The 10,197-nt window shown below is 40.3% G+C and overlaps 1 pseudogene; it reads left to right on the plus strand.

Annotated features, from left to right (window-relative positions):
• The first annotated feature begins 960 nt into the window (after positions 1-960).
• Positions 961-9,626, plus strand: LOC139435425 (fucolectin-like; annotated as a pseudogene).
• Positions 9,627-10,197: the final 571 nt, after the last annotated feature.

Genomic DNA, 10,197 nt, shown 5'->3' on the forward strand with positions numbered 1-10,197 from the left:
CTTGGTCTCTGAGACTCAAAAAAGCCTTTCTCGTCTACCTGTCCACTTTCATACCTGAGATCCTGCAGCCATTTCTCAAAGATGGTGTGGCATATAGGGAGGTGCAATCTCCTGATGATACAGACTGTATTATAGTGGAAATCTGCAACCCTAGAAAACAAGATAACATTAGGATAATCAATTTATACAACCCATGTCCAAATCTAACCACTGATATATTTAAAGAAATAGCAGGCAATAAACATAGGAAGGAAGTTTGGTGTGGTGATTTCAATGCACACAACAGTCTATGGGGAAGCAACCATACAGACAGTAACGGAAATATAGTGGAAGAAATGCTGGAGGAAAGAACACTAGTATGCCTTAATGATGGGCATGGCACAAGAGTACATGTACACAGGGGGAAAGTCTCATGCCTGGATCTGACATTAGTGTCAAACTGTTTGGTTCATACATGCGAATGGTTTGTTTTGAATAACTCCACTGTAGGAAGTGACCATTATCCAGTGCTTACTAAAATGATAATGTGTATATATGCAGGAAGGAGGTGTAATAACCAGGGGGTGCTTTGCTAAAGCTGATTGGGGGAAATGTAGGATATGGTGTGAGGAGTCGGTACACCTGCTAACATCAGAGGGAAGCATAGAGGTCATTACAAGCCAAATAACGCAACATATACTAAATGCAGCAGAGAACAGTATACCCAAAACAACAACCAAGGGTAGGAAGAAAGTGGTGCCATGGTGGAATGAGGAATGCAGCAGGGCTATTAAAGAGCGAAATAATGCATTTAGAGAATTAAAGAAAAACATGACACAAAATAATGTTATAGAGTTTCAAAGGAAAAGGGCAGCTGCTCGAAGGACAATCAAATATACACAAAAGAGAACATGGAGAGAATTGTGTTCTACCATTGGCAGAGGAGTAACATTAGGTGATGTCTGGTCCATGTTTAAGCGGATGAGTGGGAAAAGGAAAGCCATTACAATTCCAGCTTTGGTTGATGGGGAGAGGCTGGCAGTGACAGGTAAAGAGAAGGCAGATATGTTAGGAAGGACACTTGCAGCAGTACATAGTGGGGGGCATCTCAGTGATATTCATAGGTAGCAAAAACAGCAGTTACTAGCAGAGAATGAAAACGTGAAGGAGAAGAGACAGGATAATAGGTCAGCTCTGGATGTGGAATTAGTAAGAGTGAGTAATGATGTGGGAAAAACATTGAAAATGAAAGAGATAATGGCAATAGTGTACTTGGACATTGAAAAGGTGTATGACTCTGTGTGGAGGGATGGGTTACTGATCAAATTGAGTAGAATGGGTATTGGAGGGAGAATGTACAATTGGGTAGGGCCTTTTTAACAGACAGGACATTTAGAGTAAAGGTTGGAGCAGATATTTCCAATTATTTAGAGAAGATTTATAATGTTTGTTAACTTCGAACAAATGTAATGCTTATCATCCTGTGTGTGAAATGAGTGTTTAGCGCTTGTCAGGGTAAAAAAGATTCCAGGGCGTTTCACCTAAAGCAAGAGAACTTACAAGAAACGGGAGGATGCTTTTATAAGATAGCACTTCTTTGTTTATCGGCTCGCTGTTGCCACACACACAGACACATACACACACCACAAAAGCTATAAAACGGATACATTCACACATTTACAAAGGGCTTTATGTAGCTGTGGTTGAAGACTGTCTCTATAAGAAACATGGAGATGAGAGAGTATGCCAAATCACCAGCTAATGAAAGAACAAATAGACGGCACAAAGAGATCCAGGTCAGAATACTTCAAGTAAGTTTAAGTTTTTTTTTTTTATCTCTGACCCTTTTACATTTGTACTTTAGATGGCAGCTTGTAACTGTTTTTCCATGTGAATAATTTATTTGGGTTTCGCAAGCTTCCTTAACCCTTAGATGCATAAGTGGGTCTTTTTTGACCCGGTGAAGTGTCTTTGTAATTACATTTTTTATCATTTCATATTCCAGCTATTCCTCAAAAAAAATGTTTTGGATATCATGCGATTCATTACATTACATTGCATTTAGCTGACGCTTTTATCCAAAGCGACTTACAATAAGTGCGTTCGACCAACAAAATACAAACTTGAAGAAAACAGAATCATATAAGTACATCAGGTTTCATAGAGCAAAAACATTTCAAGTGCTACTCAACTGGCTTTAGATAAGCCAGTCCTTTATTAGTATATAAGTGCTTTGTTAATAGTTCTATCGCTCGAAGTGGAGTCAAAAGAGATTAGTTTTCAGTCTGCGCCGGAAGGTGTGTAAGCTTTCTGCTGTCCTGATGTCAATGGGGAGCTCATTCCACCATTTTAGAGCCAGGATAGCAAACCCACGTGTTTTTGCTGATGGGAACTTGGGTCCCCCTCGCAGTGAGGGTGCAGCGACCTGTTTGGCTGATGCAGAGCGGAGTGCACGTGCTGGGGTGTACGGTTTAACCATGTCCTGGATGTAGGAAGGGCCAGATCCATTCGCAGCATGGCACGCAAGGACCAGTGTCTTGAAGTGGATTCTAGCAGTTACTGGAATCCAGTGAAGGGAGCGGAGGAGCGGCGTGGTGTGGGAACATGTTGGAAGGTTGAAGACCAGACGAGCCGCTGCATTCTGAATGAGCTGCAGAGGTCGGATGGCACATGCAGGTAGACCAGCCAGGAGGGAGTTGCAGTAGTCTAGGCGTGAGATGACGAGAGCCTGGACCAGAACCTGCGTCGCTTTCTGGGTCAGTTGGGGACATATCCTCCTAATGTTGTAAAGCGTGTATCTGCAGCAGCGGGTTGTAGCAGCTATGTTTGCAGTGAAGGACAGGTTGTTATCTAGGGTCACACCCAGATTCCTTGCCGTCTGAGTCGGGGAAACAACAGAGGTGCCGATGTTGATTGTTATTCAACATTTTCATTTAAATTGTGTACATTTTAAGAAATTGTAGTTTTTGTATTACTACCCTAAGCTTCAATAAGTGGGTCAAAAATGACCCGCATGCATTTTCTATGGAATCCTATGGGAACGTTTGATTATTATCACCTGTGGCTGTCAGGAATACATTCACTGTAGACCACACAGACTACATCACAAGTGACACCTCTCAGGACCGCAAGATCTGATACCTGTCAGTATAATAATAAGAATACATTATATTTTTATAGGACTTTTCATGGACTCAAAATCGCACAATATAAGGGAAGGTTAGGGTGGGGGGTATAGGACTATCAAACTTGATCAACCGGCATGGATTGTTGGGGGGGGGGGCTATGAGTTGTCGGAGTTGAGAGGCCTGTTAATTTATTCCGGCAAATTACTCAGACCTACTAATTGACCTAACAGAAGCTATTGAGTCCCTGTAAGTGTACTGCTTGGCTCAGATCCACCAACGTCAGCAAGATCTCACCTCTACTAACTCCTGAAGAACCAGGTTCAATTAACTGCTGTTTCAATTCAGACACCCGCTAAATCTGTTTAAGCGATCCCAGGCATATACAAATTAAGAATATGTGAAGAGAAAAATAATAATATAAATAAAAACAATGATAAAATAATATAAAGGTTGTTTTTGCCATTTCCTCTTTGATTTTGAGGTATTCCCCATTCAAGGTCTAATGAACCCTATGCTAATAGACAGAGTTTTGTCTTGCTTCTTTCTTTGCATAATGCACTAAGGATTCTAACAGTGCTATGACTAAATCCTTTGCAATTGAGATATTGCTTGTTACTAAGATTTAAAATCCCTCTTTTGCTCCACAGGGTGTTTACCTTCTCTCGTTACAACATGACAATCATAAAAAACATATCATGCTGTGGTCCTTTTCTAATATGACACCTCAATTCACAGTTTTACATTTATTACCCTAAATTGTAACTTCAACTGCCCAATTCAGTTGTCACATTTAAAATCGTCAGACAGAAGTTAGAGGCATCTCCTCATAAATGGCTGGTGATAATAAAAAGCACATTCAAACTTTCATTTAACAAACCAATTTGCATCAATTCATATACACAGAACACCTATATCCAGCATAAATTCAGAGGACCGTCCTCACCTATATACCCATATTTGTGGGGAAAAAGGGCATGGCCTCTGATGTACAGGACTGAATATGTCTTAAAATATTATTCTAGGTCATGGCATAACCACCTTTTTTGGGCCTCAGTATTTCTCCAACAAGTCAGGAGCCCCCCCCCCCCCGCTTGTGCACCGCTGTGAAGGAAGAAACTGTCTCCCCTCTCTTTTCAGTGACACTCATAAACTATAATAGGTTTTTAAATTCAACTTAACAAACAACTTTGTGTGGTATATACTGTGATTATAGAACAACATAAAATATAATGCATTTTCATTGAGGGTTATACAAGAATATATTTGTTTATATTTAATTATAAATACCTTTCATTTAAAGTATTCAAACTAATATGGAGACCTCAACAGAGTAGTAGAGATGAGTTTTGAAAAGGGACTGGAATACTGTAAGGGTCTTAGAATAGCGGAGATTTTGGGGGAGGAAATTCCAGATCGTGGGAGCTGCCACTGAAAAGACTCTGTCCCCACCAATGCTGCCTGGACTTGGGGGGGACAAGAGACCAGTTGAGGTGGATCTGAGGGACGGCGGGGGTTGGTAGGGGGTGAGAAGACCAGTGAGATAGGGGTGGGGGGTCAGATGGTGGAGGGCTATAGTTGAGGGCCAGTATTATGTAAGTGACGCGTTGGGAGAAGGGAAGCCAATGAAGGTCTTTGAGGACTGGTGTGATGTGGTGCCATGATCTGGTGTGTGTGAGGAGTCGGGCGGCTACATTTTTTTACAATTCGGAGTCTATCAAGGGACGGGGAGCGGATGCCGTAGAGAAGTGAGTTACAGTAGTCAAGGTGGGAGGAAATAAAGGTAGGATAGGTCGTTCAGCTGCAGGGCAGGTAAGAGAAACTGTTTTCAAAATGTAAAAAAAAATTCTAAAATTCTAAATAGTGAAAGATTAAATGTAAAATATTTCTAGTGTGAACCAAAATATAATATTGAATATTATACAAGTGATTTTTTTAACCAAAATGACAAAAATGGCATAAAAACACATATTATTCTAATACGGGTCCTTTTTGACCCACTTATGGAAGAGTGTAGGGTCCAGCCACTGGGCATCTAAGGGTTGAATACATAAAGCTTATTGATACATTTTTAAGAAACTAACAAAACCATCCAAATATAAATAACCTGCTTTTCTTCATTTCGTTGCTTATTTTGAAAGTTGGAGACTTTCCCGGGCTTTTTGATGACCCATCAAGGGGAGGGGCTGCTCCACCCTCTGCACCTGCAAAGTGCATGCTGCTACAGCAGAGCTAACTGCCCTGCCCCATCCAACACATGTGTCATGACCACGGAAGGTCATTTCCGGAGGGTCTGCAGCTAACCTGCAACATGGCTGAGCGCGGCAGGAGCATGGAGCGATTTCAGAGAAGACGTGAACCTCTAAAAGTTCAGCACAAAAGATGTGAAAGGCGGCTTTCTCCTACAGTTTCAGTGCAGGTAAGATATTAAGATAATTTATTTGTGATTGTTGATTATACATGCCTTAATGAATACTAACCTTGCAATATGCTATTTTACCATGAAGAAAATCATCACATCTAAAACATTTATTGCAGAAAGAAATTGTCTAATTTATTTGTTAAGTTGCATTTTTAGGAAATTGTGAACTAGTAGATGTTGAGTTTTAATTAAGAGTTTAATGTGAAATGTCTTCTAATTTGTGATCATAACATGCGCCTGTAGATCTCTAGAAAAGTATTTGATGTAGTGCTTTGTGTAGTATCCGCTGGTGTATGTCATGCTATATTTCGGATTTGAGTGATTTTTGTTGGACGTTTCACTTGGTATAGATAACTGGACAAAATAAAGCATTGATAGTGTGGCATGAAAGCTTCAAATGTGAACTCCATGTCATTAGTTTTACGACAGCAACATATTTTTAGAGATTAACTTACCTTACCTTCACAGGTCTCACTAAAAAATCTATTAGAAAGCTGCAGCTGATTCAGAACGCCGCTGCTCGAGTCCTCACTAATACTAAGAAAGTGTTCTGAAGTCTTTACACTGGCTTCCTGTGTGTCAAAGAATAGATTTCAAAATACTGCTGCTGGTTTATAAAGCACTGAATGGTTTAGGCCCAAAATACATTACTGACCTCCTGCTAAATTATGAACCATCCAGATCTCTCAGGTCTTCAGGGACTGGTCAGCTTTCTGTCCCCAGAGTCAGAACTAAACATGGAGAAGCAGCGTTCAGTTATTATGCTCCAAGTATCTGGAACAAACTCCCAGAAACCTGCAGGTCCGCTGCAACTCTGACTACTTTTAAATCCAGACTGAAGACTTTTCTTTTTGTCGCTGCTTTTATCTGAACTATTCATATCTTAAACTGCACTGTAACTTTTATCCATGTACTTTTTCTTGTAATGTTTAATTGAACTATTTATATTTTAGACTGCACTGTAACTTTTATCCATGTATTTTTTCTTAATATTTATTTGATTAGCTTTTCTTTTTTAATGCTTAATGTCTTTCATTTGCTTTTGTTTTTGTTTTGTTTTGTAAAGCACTTTGAATTCCCTTGCGTTGAAAAGTGCTCTATAAATAAACTTGCCTTGCCTTGCCTTACCTTTCCACCTAAGATAAGTCACTGAAATTCATCATTTGCAGTTAAATTGATTTTGCACCGTTACTTTTTTCTCACTCACTTCCACCTATGTGAATATTATCATTATCATTGTATTGTACTGTACTTAGGTTTAATTCAGAGGTAGTGCAACACCAAAGACAGATATTTATCTTAGCAGTTGGTAGAAACCAAAAACAGAGGTGAATTCCAAAGTGACCGTGGTTCTACGTGGTTTAAAGAAAACCCTAACACTCTGCGAGGTGGAGGTTTACGGTTACCGTTAGGGATGCACAATATTGGTTTTTTGAAACCGATACCGATAACTTCCTGCTTCTCAAGACCGATGCCGATAACCGATAATAAAAAAAATAATTACGCCACTAATTATTTTAACGCGATTAACGCATGTGTATTTTTTGTCCTTGGCCGCCCCGTAGTTTCAGAGCGCATCGAGTTTAAAATACCATCAACAAGCTGATGCTGACAGCCCCGCTCCTGCCGCCCGCTTGTGGCAGACCACACTTCCACGCTCACCGGCAGGCACCGACTGGCCATCTGGAGGACCTGGAGGGTGTGTGTATGTGTGGTCCGAGCGAGCGAGAGAGACCTTACGTGCATTGTTGTTGTTAGCATCTGGTGCTAGCTAGCTGCGCTAACGGATATAAGGAGCTGTTTAAATGAAAACAGAGGAGCGACATTTCGCCACAACTGCGCCGAGCACTTGACTTTATGCAGGAAGCCAGACAGTGGGACATTGTACGAAAAGTCAGCACACTCAGCAACATGATTGCAGCGTCCAGGCAGCTCCGGTATGAGCATATGCCTTGAGTTGCACATAGCTCCAACGCGCGCGCGCAGACACCACACACACACACACACACACACACACACACACACACACACACACACACACACACACACACACACACACACACACACACACACACACACACACACACACACACACACACACACACACACACACACACACACACACACACACACTTTGTATTGTATTATTGTCTTCGTACGCTTTTAACACACCATCGTAGCGATGGCGATGTTTCAGGTGACTGATCAGGTTCGAAGTATTAGGGAGCGCTGGATTTGTGAAGAACTCCCCTCTTCCTAAACCACTAATACCACAGTACTGGCAAAACGGGAGGAGCCGAGTGAAAAACAAGCGCCCCTCATCCCAATCCACCCACACCGCAGTATTTCTTTCTTTTTTTTACCCAAAAAATATATTGTATATTATCGGGGCTATTAATACTGGTATCGGGTTTATCGGGATGACGTCATAATTCCTAATATCGGACCGATAATTATCGGGCCGATAATTATCGTGCATCCCTAGTTACCGTCGTTCCAACAGGTGAGAATTAAATATAATTGGAGAGCCAACCCAGATTTCATTTAGACAAATCTTGCTAATTTTCTATACAGCTGCAGTCAAACCATAGTTTGAACCACATTTGGCACATCTACTGTATACTGTATTTGATCCAAATGTTTCTTAACTCTGACATCTAACTTAGTGAGAAGCAACAGCTAGGTTATTTTAGCGTCATGAAAATGATTCATGGGGAATATCGTTTGATAAATAATTGGAGGAAACAGAGGTGACAATTTGCAAATCTGTCATATATACTGTGGACACCGACATACTGTATAAACACATGTATTTCTACTGATGCACCATTTATCATGATCCAATTAACAACATGCATCAACAACTTTCCATGACCCTTTCCTGCATTTTCTTCTTTCCACTGGAAAGGGTATACTTTTGCAAATAGACAGAATTGTTCTTTTAGGATATACAAAATATGCTTTCTTTCTACAGAGAGAATTAAGGAAAATGAGCATCAGAGCTATTTGCAAATGTGTTGTGTTTGCAGGAGAGAACCTGGCACTTGTAGTGGACATTTTTATTATATCCTTATATGCTTAAACCAAATGCTTTCCTGAGATGTGCTGTTTTCTTTTCTTCTACTCTACTTTGGGTTTATTCCCAAGCGCTTCAAGGCCACAGAGCTGTCTTTCTCTACTGGGTTGAGACTCACACACAGTCACACAAGAACTTCCCTACTCTGAGAACCGTTATGCTATCTACCGCTCAAGGACAGATGTCTATTAACAATGTGACCGTGTGAAGACAGATTTCTAACTTTCCCATTACTTCTGTATATAAGCTTTGCTAACACATTGTATGGCGCACACTCACGCAGACTATTCTATGCTCTGTGAGACCTGTGTCTATTTTTATTGTATCTTATGTATTTGAAGCTTCAAATAAATAACTAGAAAGACAGCTCTGTCTGATTCACCATTTATTTGTTTTGATCACTTTGACTTGTACTCTCCACGGTGTTGGGTCCTAGATCTCCATAACACACCCCAAGGAAAAGCACTCACAGTCATCATAACATCAAACGTACAGTGCTTATAATGCCATTGATGGAAATCGTGCCAGCTACTGGGAAAAGGCTTCTTGTGCCACACAAACCATGAATTGAACCCATGGTGGCGACTGGACCTGGGCAAAACCCACAACATATTTTCTGTTAAGATAACCAACTACAAAAATAACCCTTTGTATATTAATGGAGCAGAGATAACAATTGGAGATTCTCTTGATAACGATGGCAACAACAATCCGAGGTACAGTTCATTCACTTCATTACTACTGTAGCTCTTGTTATAATGGATATCATTATATTTGTAACCACTGTGCAGTAACTTGAAATGATGTGTGTCTTTAGAGAATCCATGTATTTAAATTGTCTTTAACTATTTTCTTCTTCTGCTAGGTGTGCTGTGATCTCAAGCATGCCTGGAGGTTTTACGGAAACATTCCAGTGTAACGGGATGGACGGTCGCTACGTCAACATCGTCATTCCTGGAAGAACCGGGTACCTGGCAGGCTGGCACTCGGTGAGGTGGAGGTGTACGGCTCCAGGCTGGATTAGGTCTGAATAGGTTACACGTGTATCAATGACCTTTGATACAGCTGATGCTCTTGTACAGACTTGTGTTGCTCGCTGCAGATGGATGGGAGTTTGAGCTTTGTAAACCTGAGGCACTCCAACACAAAAAGTAATGTGACTTGCCAATCAACATGAACAAAAACAGGATAATGTCTTTTTATCAATCAAGCAATCAAGTCAGACCCTAATGGGGACATTATAATCATGTAACAATTAATTAAGATCAACCAGTTTCACTGAGTCATGTCAGTAATCAGTGTGGAAAATTAAAAACGTTTTAAATGCTTTTATATTTGATTTGTATGTGTGTTTAATATGTATCTTGCCAAATATTAGGAACAAGAAAGGCTTAATGTTTTCCTCTCAATTTTTGTATTGTATTTCAACTGTCTAATTTATACAACATGTGGCATTGCGTGGAAAATAAGTCAAGGGACATTGTAATCAACATTGCATTGAGGTCAATCATTTCTAATTATTAATGGCAATCATTATCAGTGAACAGAAATCAAAATATTTCTTTATGCTCTTATGTTTGTATTGTTAGTGTGTA

Source organism: Pseudochaenichthys georgianus, chromosome 16 (assembly GCF_902827115.2).
Source record: "Pseudochaenichthys georgianus chromosome 16, fPseGeo1.2, whole genome shotgun sequence".
NCBI classification, from domain to species: Eukaryota; Metazoa; Chordata; class Actinopteri; order Perciformes; family Channichthyidae; genus Pseudochaenichthys; species Pseudochaenichthys georgianus.